This window comes from Myotis yumanensis, unplaced genomic scaffold (assembly GCF_028538775.1).
Source record: "Myotis yumanensis isolate MYYU_CA2020_CCGP unplaced genomic scaffold, mMyoYum1.0.hap1 SCAF_8, whole genome shotgun sequence".
Taxonomy (NCBI): domain Eukaryota; kingdom Metazoa; phylum Chordata; class Mammalia; order Chiroptera; family Vespertilionidae; genus Myotis; species Myotis yumanensis.
Window position 1 is genome coordinate 54,163,336 of NW_027223759.1, and position 13,414 is coordinate 54,176,749.

General features: G+C 44.9%; 1 pseudogene; it reads left to right on the forward strand.

Moving 5' to 3' along the window:
* Nucleotides 1-11,398: 11,398 nt before the first annotated feature.
* On the forward strand, nucleotides 11,399-12,847 carry LOC139015675 (hippocampus abundant transcript 1 protein pseudogene; annotated as a pseudogene).
* Nucleotides 12,848-13,414: the final 567 nt, after the last annotated feature.

Consider the following 13,414-nt stretch of genomic DNA (forward strand, 5'->3'; position numbering starts at 1 on the left):
TTGAAAGTCTATAACCAAAATTTTGGATAAAATGCCATGTAAATATACGAGAAAGGATACTGCTCAAATGTAAGAAAAATGCTGTTAGCAAAGCCACCCACACAGTCATTCCTGCTCAATTGCTTTCCTGAAAATGTGATTCCCATAAATGTCCATTGTTTTGTGTGGTAGATGTGCCCACCAAGATAATTATAAAGAGTAATTCAGTGTATTTATTCAATTAAAAAATATGTATGAAGTATCTCCAATGTGCCAGGCAAACGTTCAAGGTGCTGTGGTTATATTTGAGAGCAGGAAGAGCAGGTGCGTGAGGAAAAGGACGAATATATATATATATGGTGGAAAAACAAGGCAAAGTAAAGCACATTGAGGGAGATGTGGAAGGGAGAAGTGCTGATTTAGCTCTAGTGGTCAGAAAAGCCCTGCATGATTGAGGTAGCTCTGAGCAGAGCTGGGAGAGGTGAGTGCATGAGTCATGTATCTGTCTGGAGGAAAACTCTTTCAGGCCGAGTGCACGGTAAATGTGCGGGCCCTGAAGTGGAAACATTCCTGTCATGTTTTAAGATAGTAAAGGCAAACCTGGCTGTGGTTGAGCACGCAAGGGGTGAGTGAAGAAAATGAGATCAGAGAAGTATCTGAAGAACAAATTGTGATGGTTTTAAATTTGTCTATAAATTCTATAATACCCTTTCTTTCAAAAAGATGAGGCCAATTCTTCTCCCCTTAAATGGGGGCCGGATTTAATGACTTGGCTCTAATTAATACAGCAGTTCTCAACCCCCCTTTGGGGGTTGAACGACCCTTTCACAGGGGTCGCCTAAGACCCTTGGAACACACATATATAATTACATATTGTTTTTGTGATGAATCACTATGCTTTAATTATGTTCAATTTGTAACAATGAAAATACATCCTGCATATCAGATATTTACATTACGATTCATAACAGTAGCAAAATTACAGTTATGAAGTAGCAACGAAAATAATTTTATGGTTGGGGGTCACCACAACATGAGGAGCTGTATTAAAGGGTCACGGCATTAGGAAGGTTGAGAACCACTGGAATAGAAGGTGACAACGGGAAAGTTATGTGATTTCTGAGACTAGATGGTAAGAGAGATGGCTTGTGCCAGCCCTTTCTCTTGGATCACTCATTCTGGAGAAAACCATATACCGTATTGTAAACACACCCAAGCAGCCTCAAAAGAAGCATACATGGAAAGTGATGAAAGCCTTCCACTAAGAACCAGCCTAATTTGCCAGGCATTAGAGTGAACCTCCTCGGAAACAGATCTTCCATCCTCAGTCAAGCCCTCAGATGACTGCAGCCCCAGCCAACATCTCCCAACATCGTAAGTGCAACCTCAGAAAAGGCTCCAAGCCAGAACCACCTAGCTAAGATGCTCTCTATTTTCTGACCCACAGAAACAATGAGAGATGTTACAGTTTTATTTTTTCGTTTGAAGCCACTAAGTTTTGAGATAATTTGTTATGTAGCAAGAGAAAACTTCACTCAATGGGAGAACAGATATAAATAAAAGGTGGCCGCCCTAACCGGTTTGGCTCAGTGGATAGTGCATCAGCCTGTGAATTCAAGGGTCCCAGGTTCGATTCCGGTCAAGGGCATGTACCTTGGTTGTGGGCACATCACCAGTAGGGAGTGTGCAGGAGGCAGTTGATCGATATTTCTCTCTCACCGATGTTTCTAACTCTCTATCCCTCTCCCTTCATCTCTGTAAAAAATTAATAAAATATATTAAAATATAAGATGGCCAAGATCCTCAGCAATAAGCAGTCAGGCCCCAAGAGGAGGATGAGATAATAGGACAGTACCCCAGTATTGTCTCTGGCCCCATGGTGGTCTGATCACATTTTATTCACCCTGGTTTCCCTGTCTGCTTGCCGCGTCATCCTCCCCCTGCCCAAGCCTATCCCAGAAAGACTGTCCATCTTACATTCATCCACATACTTAGATCTTTAAATCTCCACTTGACTTTGACATCTCTCTGCCATGAACTCACTGCCTAACCCCCGCCTGCCCTGACCCTGCTGTCCTTTCCCATTGCCTCCCTCCTCCTGCCTTTTGACCCTGGCCTATTGGTTTGCTGTTCTCAGCTTGGCTCAGACAACTCCCAGTGATCTCACCCTACTGTGGAGCCTAGATAGGACTGTTGTGTTGTAAAAGCTCACCAGTCAATGGGGTGTTTAGAATCCAAAGAATTTCCCTGGAGAAAAAAAATTATGAGAAATAGTAGTATGGTTCCCAGGCCAACCCACAAAGGCCTATTTAACCAACCATGGCTTAGGCGTAACTGTCCTAAGCGATGGGGTCCTCAAAGCCTAGAGAGGTCGATCTAGAGGGAAATAGGCAAGAGAGTGGAAGCCCCTGGCAATTGAACAGTTCTCAGGGGAACAGGAGGGAGGAAATGCCAGTGGCAGAGGAGACAGGAAAAAGATTGAACAGTTCCCCAGTGGGCAACCAAGCAGAGGTGAAGGGTGCAGAGCAGAGGGCACCTCTGCCCAGAGAGGGCTCACAAAGTAGGGATTATCACAGACTGGGAAGAGCCCAGAGGGAGGGGAGCAGGGGCCAGCCCTCCTGATTTTTCCTAAGCAGAATAACATTATGGCAGGAATCCCTTAGCCACTGAGTACCTGCCCCCAGATACCTCTGTCTCTCTCTACCCCTGTTCTTGTGAAGTTCCTGATTTTTCTCTGGCCCTTTGAACACCCACGTTAGCCTGCTTACTAGAGGGCCGCTAATTGCTGTCTGTTCCCATAGTGAGATCGACTTTGCTTGGTTTGCTTGCTGTTTGGTTGAAGTAGTAGTGTGTTTTGACTGCCCAACATCCATCCATTTCACATCCTTACTTTCAGTAAGTGCACCACAAGCTCCTTACAGGAATTGCCCTCTTCCATTGGACACAGACTAGGGGATTTTTTATCTCGGTGCCATGCCCCTCCTAGCCACTAGAACTACTAAAGGGATTACTTTCAATTCCTCTGGGTCTGGCTCACTCTGCAGCTTTGCCTTCAATCTGCAAGTGCCTTTCAGTAAATTGCTTTGTGCTTGAGTCTGCCAGATTTACAACCAATGGTCTCTATTGAGTGCAGAATATCAGAGTGTTCTGTTCATTGTTCATTTTATACTTTTTAATACACTCCCTGTCTTGACCCCAGTTGACTCCTGCACAGACTCTGGCCATTCTATAGGTGCCCTGCCTATCCCATACCCTCAGATCACTGTTGCTTGGGTCCCCCTTTGACCTCTGCTGCCTTTGCTTTTCTCAGCAAGGTTTGGGCTGAAGTAAAAGCAAATATCCAAAAGGGTGCCTTCTCAGCCCTTGTCATTTCTTCCCCTTTGAACAACACATCCTTGTCCACTAGGCCCACAGGTCTCACAGTCACCTGTGACTGAATTAAATGCAGACTCCCAGGCCCCAAGCCCAGGAATTCTGCTTCAGTAGGTCTGGGGTGGAGCCGAACAATCAGCATCTCTACAAACATCCCAGGGGATCATGGAGGCCCAGGGTCCAGAAAGCGACACAGCATGGCAACTCCAGTCATTCTGCATACTCATCAGCTTCGCCATTCACAGGGGTTGCTTCTGCTGGTGCCCTCACACAGTCCCTGAGCCGTGAGACCTCAAGTATTTCAGTACATATTTCTTTCACTTTTCATGGACAGAAAGGGACCCAGAGAGAGAACTGGTAATAGGAATAATAAGAGTTTAATTCCCATGAACCAATTTGCAAATGTAAAGTTATTATTGCCAATTTAAATATTGGTAAAAAACCAATATTGAGTGGTGAGGCAAGTGGAAATCTGCATATTGATAAGGTTGCAGACATGTTGGTCAAAAGATACATTCATTCCTCTGAAGTCCTCATTTGACAATTGAATAAAAACCCTAGCAGCCATCCCAACCTACCTGATTGAACGGAACAGAAGTAACACTCAGAGACTCCGATTCCTCAGCACTCAGAATATTAAAACTGCCCCAGGAAAGGCTTTATTCATCAGACTGAGCAAGAGCCCTGTTTCAAAGGCAGGAGGAGGGACCACCGCAGAACACAAAAGAATGTTCGAGCCCTTGTTTCTGTAGGATGGAAAAAAATAGCAGAAATGTTGCCAGCCAGACAAAGCAAAGAATCTTTCAGACTTTGGAAGAGTATTATATTACATGCAGTTCTTAGTAATATCTAGCATTGATCTAAAACTAACACCCACGGCCAACTCTGCAGTCTGTTTTATGATTATGAAATGATACAACATTCTCAACGTCTGAGAACCGACTCTTTGCATGGGAGGTGGCCAGGATTGCTAGCGCAGAAGCTTGTTTTTCTTTGTTTTCACATTTTCTTCTCTAACTTCCTATCACTGCTTTCTTAAAAAAAAAAAAAAAAAAAAAAAGTCTTTGTAGAAGCTGCTCTAGTTTCTTCCCTTAGAAATCTGCTCTATTTATTAACTACTCCTCCGGTGAAGAAATTCCACTGAAATTCCTTCAGGGCCTGGCTGCCTTTCAGCTTCTCTTTGCACATTCCTGCCTCTATGTATGTCACCATCTTAAATAGCTGAGCCTTCTGTGCTTTAATAAGGTCTCTCTGTAATCTCTTTCCTATTTTTTTAAGAACACAGACCTAGTTTTGCGAAGTTTCTGAACACCTCATATTGCAAAGCCCCCATAATACTCTAATTTCTCTTTTACCTCATCTGTGTCCTCACTGGTCAGCTAATACCAGAACGTACCCCATTACAACAATTTCTTACATTTCTCACAGTGGAATCAAAATGATTCCTCCAGGCTGGTATTTGAATTACACCCCACTCCCACTTGTACCCCCAAACCCCTAGAGGTACCACGTTAAAAATTTAAATGTGCATTCTTCACAGATTCCAATTTTCTGGGTTCCAAATTTCTGCTACTGAATTTTTTAAAAGGCATTTTCCTTGCTAAGTTCATGACATGTCCAAGCATCGCACTGTCTGCATAAGAGAAAGCAAACATCGCAAAACATGGTTTTCTGATCATTATTGGCAGGAATGTATCAAAAGCGGGGGGAGAGAAAACAGCAAAATGGTCTTTCTTATGACAAGGGCTTCTTCAAAAAGAAGCTTTCAGAAGCCCTTAGGAGGAGCATCCCACCCTTAGAGTATAAGAAGTCAGCAAATATCTCATCTTGAAAGCACCCAGATGGAGGCTTTCAAGGTGTGGTCCTATGAGAAAATCTCAGAGCTCTCTCTACAAAATCAGTTAAATGAAGTAGTTCATAAATGCCTCTCCCACCACTCTTCCCCACCCCAACCTCATTCCTTTTCTTAAATTACCTCCAGACCCTTGACTTTTAATTGTAGCAAAACCCAGCAGTTCACCCAAAATTCAATGGAATTCACTGGCTCTTTTGGCCGATTCCTGAGCAGGGTGAAAAGTCAGTTGGTGACTTATTGAGACACCTTCAGGGTCTCCTCAACTGGCTTTCTGATGTCTCCCATGAAGGTCTGGCACACTTTCCAGGCAATGGGGCTCTCTGGCAGCTGAATACGTCACCATCCTAAATAGTAGCTATCCAGTGCTGACTTGAGACTCCACATGGCCCTCCTCTGGCTGCTTCCGCTTTCTCCTTCCAGGGGTTGAGATCTTCCTGTACCTGTACAGAAAATACCTACTATCAGCGGTTTTTAATTTATGGATTTGCATAGTCATAATGCCAAATGCAACTTAGGCAGTACTGTGTTTTCTTGCTGAATCGTGTTCTACAGTTTACATTCAGCTCACAGGGTATCCTTAAACTGTGTCACACAAATGAAAACTGACTGTTGGGGAAAGAATTACTTAGACTTTATTGAAGGCAGTTATATTTGAGGATCTCCCTACTACACTCGGTTTTAGTCACATAGCCGGACTCCCCACCCCTTTGAAAACAGCCCTCTTTCGCCCTAACCAGTTTGGTGCAGTGGATAGAGCATCGGCCTGCGGACTGAAAGGTCCCAGGTTCGATTCCGGTCAAGGGCATGTACCTTGGTTGCGGGCACATTCCCAGTAGGAGGTGTGCAGGAGGCAGCTGATCGATGTTTCTCTCTCATTGATGTTTCTAGCTCTCTATCCCTCTCTCTTCCTCTCTGTAAAAAATCAATAATATATATATTTTTTTTAAAAAAAGAAAGAAAACAGCCCTCTTTCCTTTGGGGAGCTCCTATTCTCCCAGTACCTAGAGGCAGAGCTCCACCACCGCCCCTGAAACACCAGGGGAAGTTCACATGTGCCCGCGCCCATCACAGGTTGTGGTTGACTCCACACTAGACCAACCATGACCTTTCCCTGAAAGTGACACTCAGATGCTGGGTGAAAGAAGTCTCCTTGACTCAGGGGTTGGTTAAAAGAGATGATGCAGACCTGCAGCTAGTGATGCCCATTTTTTTCTGCCATGTGAAAATATCCTAGCTGTAAAATGCGGCCAATCAGAGGCAAGAGTTGAGACATTAATACCAACCATTGCTGACATCATTCCAACTGGGTTGGAAATACTGGAGTGCTACTTGTCTATGAGATAAGAGAGCAAGCTAGATTTTTAAATTGTTCGTATGGAACAATGCATTAAAAGAACAGCTTAATCCCAGATAGAGCTAGGAAATATCAGACCTATGTTTTCATTGCCCACCTCTACCTCTACTGCCTCACACACCCCACACTATCTCAGTGATTATTTCCAAAAACGGTTTCAAATCTTTTATCTGTAGGACTTCTTTGTTTAAAAGGAAATCTGCAATGTAATTCCCCTCCAATATTTAAAAAAATGATTAAGTATTCTTTTAATCTCCTCAGCATCCAATTTATTTCCAGGCTACTTTTGGTTGGTTGGTTGATTATTTTGTTCATTCATTGGTTTTAGTATCAAGAAAAATCCAGATTACCAGAGATAACTATTGCAAATAGTACCCAAAAAAAAAGTAGCTCACCTTAAATTCTTGGAAAATTCTTTAAGCAAGACAAGTTTTATGCAGAAATACACACACACCAAAAAAAATGGTATATACTTGAGGAAGTGATTTATCAAGAATTTCAGTTAAAATATATTTTAAATAAATTCTTATCCAATATTTAAGTACCCTTAGTTTACCCCTGTAATCTTGTGGTAGGCAAAATTCTATCATGGTCTCCAAGATTTCCATCCCATGGTGTACACACTCCATACAATTTCCTGTCCCCTTGCTTGTAGGAAGGACCTGTGACAGTGATAGGACTTCACTCTCATAATTAGATTAAATTATATCACAAAGATGAAGGAATTTTTAAAGTATTTTTTGTCAACTACAGTTGATATGCAATACTATGTTTTAGGTGTATAACATTGTGATTAGACATTTACATAACTTACCAGATGATCACCCTGATAAAAGGTGAATGGATTTTGTATATGTAAATAAGGACCTTATTCAGTCAACTTTGAGTTACTCAAAAGGAGGTTAGTTAGTATCACATTGTAAGGTATATAAATGTTGAATCACTGTTTTGTACACCTGAAACCAATATAATATTATATGTCAACAAAAATTTAAAAAGCGGTTCCCTTGGGTGAGTCTGACATAATCAGGTGAGCCCCTAAAGGAAACTCAAAGCAGCAATAGCTACTCTGCATTGGCCTGAAGAAGTAAGCTGACATGTGCTGAGAGGGGCAGCTTCTAGAACCTGAGACTAACACCCAGCCAATAGACAGCAATAAAATGGCATGTAAGTCCCCAAAATCACAAAAAGACTGAGTTCTGCCAAGGAAGGAAGGAAGGAAGGAAGGAAGGAAGGAAGGAAGGAAGGAAGGAAGGAAGGAAGGAAGGAAGAAGGAGGGAGGGAGGGAGGGAGGGAGGGAAGGAGGGAGAGAGGGAGGGAGGGAGGGAGGGAGGGAGGGAGGGAGGGAGGGAGGAGAAGAAGACAGAGAGAAAGGGAGAGAGAGAAAGGAAGGAAGGAAGAAAGGAAGGAAGGAAGGAAGGAAGGAAGGAAGGAAGGAAGGAAGGAAGGAAGGAAGGGAGGGAGGAAGGAAGGGATTGAGTTTGGAAGACAATCTCAGATTCCACCACAGTTCTAGTCAACACCTTGATTTCAGCCTTGAGAGACCCTCAGCAGAGGACCCAATAGCTCATACCTGGATACCTGATCCACAGAAACTGTGAGATAATAAGTGGATGTTATTCTAAACCATCCAGTTTATGCTAATTTATTATTTAGAAAAGAAAACTAATACAAACTCTATAGAAAATAGAGTTTTGTGCTAAATATTGGAGGATGCCCATCTAGTGGTCAGGAGATTCTAAGAGACTTTCATGTAGTTAATAGGAGTGCCCTCAGAAAAAAAGCCGCTGTTCAGAAAGAAGAAATCAGAAATGGGGCAAAGACAGCTGTGAAAACAGATGAGGAACAAACAGCAGTGTTTGTAGCCTATGAAAGAGATAAGTGGCTAAGAACCTAGTAGTGGTATCAAAAATTCCTACTGTCAGAACATGGGAGGGGAAAATGGGTATAAAGCATAAAAGAGGGCCACGAGCTTATAAATAACATTTATCTATGGTTTGATTATTAAAATAATACATACTGAAGAAAATTTTGAAATGAATAACAAATCCTATATAATAAAAGGCTAATATGCAAATAGACCAAACAGCATAACAGCCGGAACAACTGAACAACCAACCAGTCACTATGACATGTACTGACCACCAGGGGAGCTTATGTAGAACATGGCAGGCATTGGCCGTGGCAGGATGGTGGAGTAGGTGAGCGGGGGTGCCAGACCAAGGCAGGGTGCCTGTCGCTGTCATCGTGGCGAGCCTCTGGGGGTTACTGAAAATTCTTTGCTCCTGCACACCACAGTCCTGCCCGGTGCTCACACCTGCTGCTGGTGCCCAGCACCGGTCCAGATCACTCGGTGCCATCAGTGGGTGTGAGCGGCGGCTGCTGACCCTGATTGCCCATGAGGGTTTCTCCACCTCCCCTCCTGAGGGGCAATTGGGCCAGCAGCTGCCGCTCGCACCCACTGCTGGAGCTGGCCCCAATTGCTCCACGCCATCAGTGGGTGCAAGCGGGGCTGGCACCATCAGAGCATGGGAGCAGCAGCAATGGCGGGAGCAGGGCTGCCGGAAGACAGAGGGCAGGGGGCTGAAGCGGGAGGGGCTGGGCAGGAGTGTGGAGGAAGGACCAAGACCCACCCTTGTGCCCAACACACCTTCTAAGCCCACAGTTCCTTTCAAGGTGCATGAATTCGTGCACTGGACTCCTAGTAAAGTATAAAAGAAAGTGCATACTTCTCACATAGTTGTAAGCACATATATTTTGTACCTTGCTTTTTTTAAAACCTAATCAGTCAGTATTATCCTAGGTTTATGTTATCTACAAATTGTCATCTGCATCATTGTAAAGGCTGTATACTATTCCATCTCATAGTATGTACTATGACTATAATTCACTTAACCATTCCCCTATTGTTAGAAGCTAAAACTGTTCTTAATTCTAAAATATTTATTCTGAACTTGGGAAAAACCTTCCAGCATCAAAATCTGTAGAAAATTATATTTGTTCATAGAACTTATTGCCCTAGAATTTGACTACATTCCCCCAGTATAAAACTGTCTAGAATCAGCCTCACAGAGGTTCCTGCTATATAAAATCCTATTTTATCCTTTGTTTCTTCTGTCCTTCCGTATTCTCTTTATTCAAACATACTATAGCTCGATCCAGGTGACTTGTTCTCATTGCAATTTCCTCCCCTGGGAAATCTGTTCTTTCCTGGCTTCTCTTCGTCTGTCTCGTTTGTAAATATTGAGGTATGATATGAGATTTGTTCTAAGTAATGTTTACTTTCTCCTTTAGTAAAAGGCATCTTCCATCTCTAAGAAAGCCCTATTGTCATTGTCACTAATAACTCATTCCCTGTGCACATGCAAAATAATCCCTACCAGCCTCCAGGCAATCCTCCCACCCTCCCATCCTATGACTTCCATTTGTCATATTTTCCTAGCGCTCTCTTCAATTTACTTTGTAATCTCTCCAGCTTGCCTCTGTCTGTGCTGTCATATGTTTACACTCAGCACAGAGAAACCACAGAGCTAGTGGATAGTGGCTTAGTGCAGAAGGCAGGTTTTGAGGTCTGGTCTGCCTTTGATGGGTGACTGGCACCCCAAATGGGAGAGGAGCCCCATAAGGGAGATGGCATGCAGGGTGTCTCTGGGAAGTAATGTAACACGAGTTTTACAGGGTCTGCATGTCAGCATCAGAACTGAGGTGAGATGTCTACGTCTGGGTAGCAATACTTTTTAAAGCTCCCAGATGATGCTAAGGAGCAGCCAGGACTGAGAATCATTACACCAGATATTCTGCTGTGTGGAGGCAAGAAGAAGGAATTGACAAGGGCCTCCTACATAACTAGTTTCTTTTGTGGTCCTCTGTCTGCTGGCTTTTACTCCTTTTCTGGCTAACACTGAATGGCTTCCTCATAAGGCATCCTTGTGAAGTCTTCAGAAGGCTCTAAGTGCTTCCCCACTGCCTGCTGTGAGGATGCACTTCCAGCTAAACCTCTTACCCCTCCTCACCACCCTCCCTTATGGTTAGGGTTCCCTCAACCAGGGTCCTCTCTCCTGGGTGGCACAATAGCCTAAAGACTCCAGCCTAATGATACTTCTGTGCCATTCCTGGGTGCATGGGAAACTCAGGCCAAGCAATGGCAACACAGGCTCCTCTGTTGTATGCTGTCTTGTCCTGCCATTTCTGTCCCTGCTTGGGCAGAGGAAAGGTAAATCAATATGTCCTCTGCCTAAGTAGATGCTGGAAGCCGGTCCATCCTTGCTGCTTGACACAGTCACTGCACAGCATATGTTTCAAGGGACCTGGCGTATATAGCATACTGTTCTTAATATGTTTGCTCCCCTTAGCGCTATGTGTTTTAACCAAGGTCACCTCTCCGAGAAAGGTTGTTTCCCCAGGTAGGAATTTTTCCCTGAAGTTAGGGAGGGGATAAAACCCCTTAACTAAGTGCCAGGCAAGTAGTTAATCATTTTAACTACAAACAATCATGCTTAAGCTACATAATCTTTACTCCTTGGAATGGAGATAAGAAATGCCCTAACCTTAGCAATAGAAATTGACAGGATTAAAATCAACTGGTATAAATACAGATGTAACAAGACAATAACCACCAGAACTTGGCTGGAGATCCTGGCTAGAGATCCTGGCTAGGCTGCTGATCAACTGAAGGCTGTCTCCGTGTCATTCCCCAACATCTGGAGCCCAAACAGGGACTGAAAGATGGTGGCGGCTACCGCAAGTAGCTCTGCCCAGCAGTAGCAGTGGCACAGACTTGCCGTGGGGCCACTGCCCCGGGAGTGGCAGCAGCGGTGGCAGGACTCGAGGATGGTAAAATGATGCAGGGGAAGAAGAATAAACGGGCCGAAAACCGCAGTATCATGCTGGCCAAGAAGATCATCATTAAGGACAGAGGCATGCCTCAGGGAATAGGCTCTCCCAGTGTGTACCACGCAGTCATCTTTTTGGAGTTTTTTGCTTGGGGATTATTGACGGCACCCATGTTGGTGATGTTACATGAAACCTTCCCTAAACATACATTTCTGATGAATGGCCTGATTCAAGGAGTCAAGGGTCTGCTGTCCTTCTTTAGCGCTCCACTCATTGGTGCTCTTTCTGATGTCTGGGGCCGGAAGTCCTTCTTGCTGCTAACAGTGTTTTTCACCTGCGCCCCAATCCCTTTAATGAAGATCAGCCCATGGTGGTACTTTGCCGTCATCTCTGTGTCTGGGGTGTTTGCAGTGACATTCTCTGTGGTGTTCACATACGTGGCAGACATAACCCAAGAGCATGAAAGAAGCATGGCCTATGGACAGGTCTCTGCCACGTTTGCCGCGAGCTTTGTGATCAGCCCTGCCATCGGCGCATACTTGGGCCGGGTGTATGGCGACAGCCTGGTGGTGGTCCTGGCGATAGCGATCGCGCTGCTGGACATTTGCTTCATCCTGGTGGCTGTGCCTGAGAAGATGCGGCCCGTATCCTGGGGGGCACCCAACTCCTGGGAGCAGGCCAACCCCTTCGCGTCCCTGAAGAAGGTGGGCCAGGACTCCATCATGCTGCTCATCTGCATCACTGTGTTCCTCTCCTACCTCCCAGAGGCAGGCCAGTACTCCAGCTTCTTCCTGTACCTCAGGCAGATAATGAAGTTTTCACCAGAAAGTGTGGCGGCCTTTACCACAGTCCTCGGCATCCTCTCTATCATTGCACAGACCATAGTCTTGAGTTTATTCATGAGATCCATTGGAAATAAGAACACCATTTTGTTGGGCCTGGGATTTCAAATCTTACAGCTGGTGTGGTATGGCTTCTGTTCAGAACCTTGGATGATGTGGGCCGCAGTGGCCATGGCCACCATGTCCAGTATCACCTTTCCTGCCGTCAGTGAGCTCGTGTCCTGAACTGCTGATGCCGACCAACAAGGTATTGTTCAAGGGATGATAACAGGAATTCGGGGGCTGTGCAACGGTCTGGGACCAGCTCTCTACAGGTTCATTTTCTACATATTCCACGTGGAACTGAAAGAGCTGCCAATGACAGGAACCAACTTGGGGACAAACACCAGCCCACAGCACCACTTTGAACAGAACTCCATCATCCCTGGCCTGCTCTTCCTCTTTGGAGCCTGTTCGGTGCTGCTGGCTCTGCTGGTGGCCTTGTTTATTCCGGAAGACACCAACCTAAGCCTGCGGTCCAGAAGCTGGAGCTGTGGCGGCCATAGCCACCCTCATAGCACACAGGCGCCAGGAGTAGCCAAAGAACCCTTACTCCAGGACACAAACGTGTGAGCGTGTGGCCGCGTCCAGGGAGCCTTCTCCAGCTGCACCAGGCTGACTGCGCCTGAGTGCTGATGTACATTCCACGTCACCTCCACACTCTAAGGGTGTCTTAAGGAACAGATCTGCATGGACTCCGGGGAACTAAAGACAGAACTGGACAGTTTTCCAAAGGTGTTACAATTTCTTTTGAAAAGAAACCTTTTGTTTAACCTCACCACTTCCTTGCCACCAAGCTGTTTATTATATATGTCCTTTCATTAACCGTTTGAGTCCCGCGCTGCTTGGTATTTCTCGACATAAAATAAAACAAGAGCTATCACGCTGTTTGGGTCTTTTCATACTCATTTAGAGAAAGCGTGGTTGCGCTGTTTGGGATTCTTCGACAGTGTTTTTTCAATACCCCCTGGGACTCAAACGAATCGTATGTTTTCTCGACATAAAATCTCAGCAGCGCAATCGCGCTGCTTGGGACTCAAACGGTTAAAGCTCTATCTGCGACTTCTTAGATACTAGCAGCATCTCTGCTACCATCCCAAGGTGTTGGGCTTTCGGCTTATCCAAGTCCCAGCGGCAGAG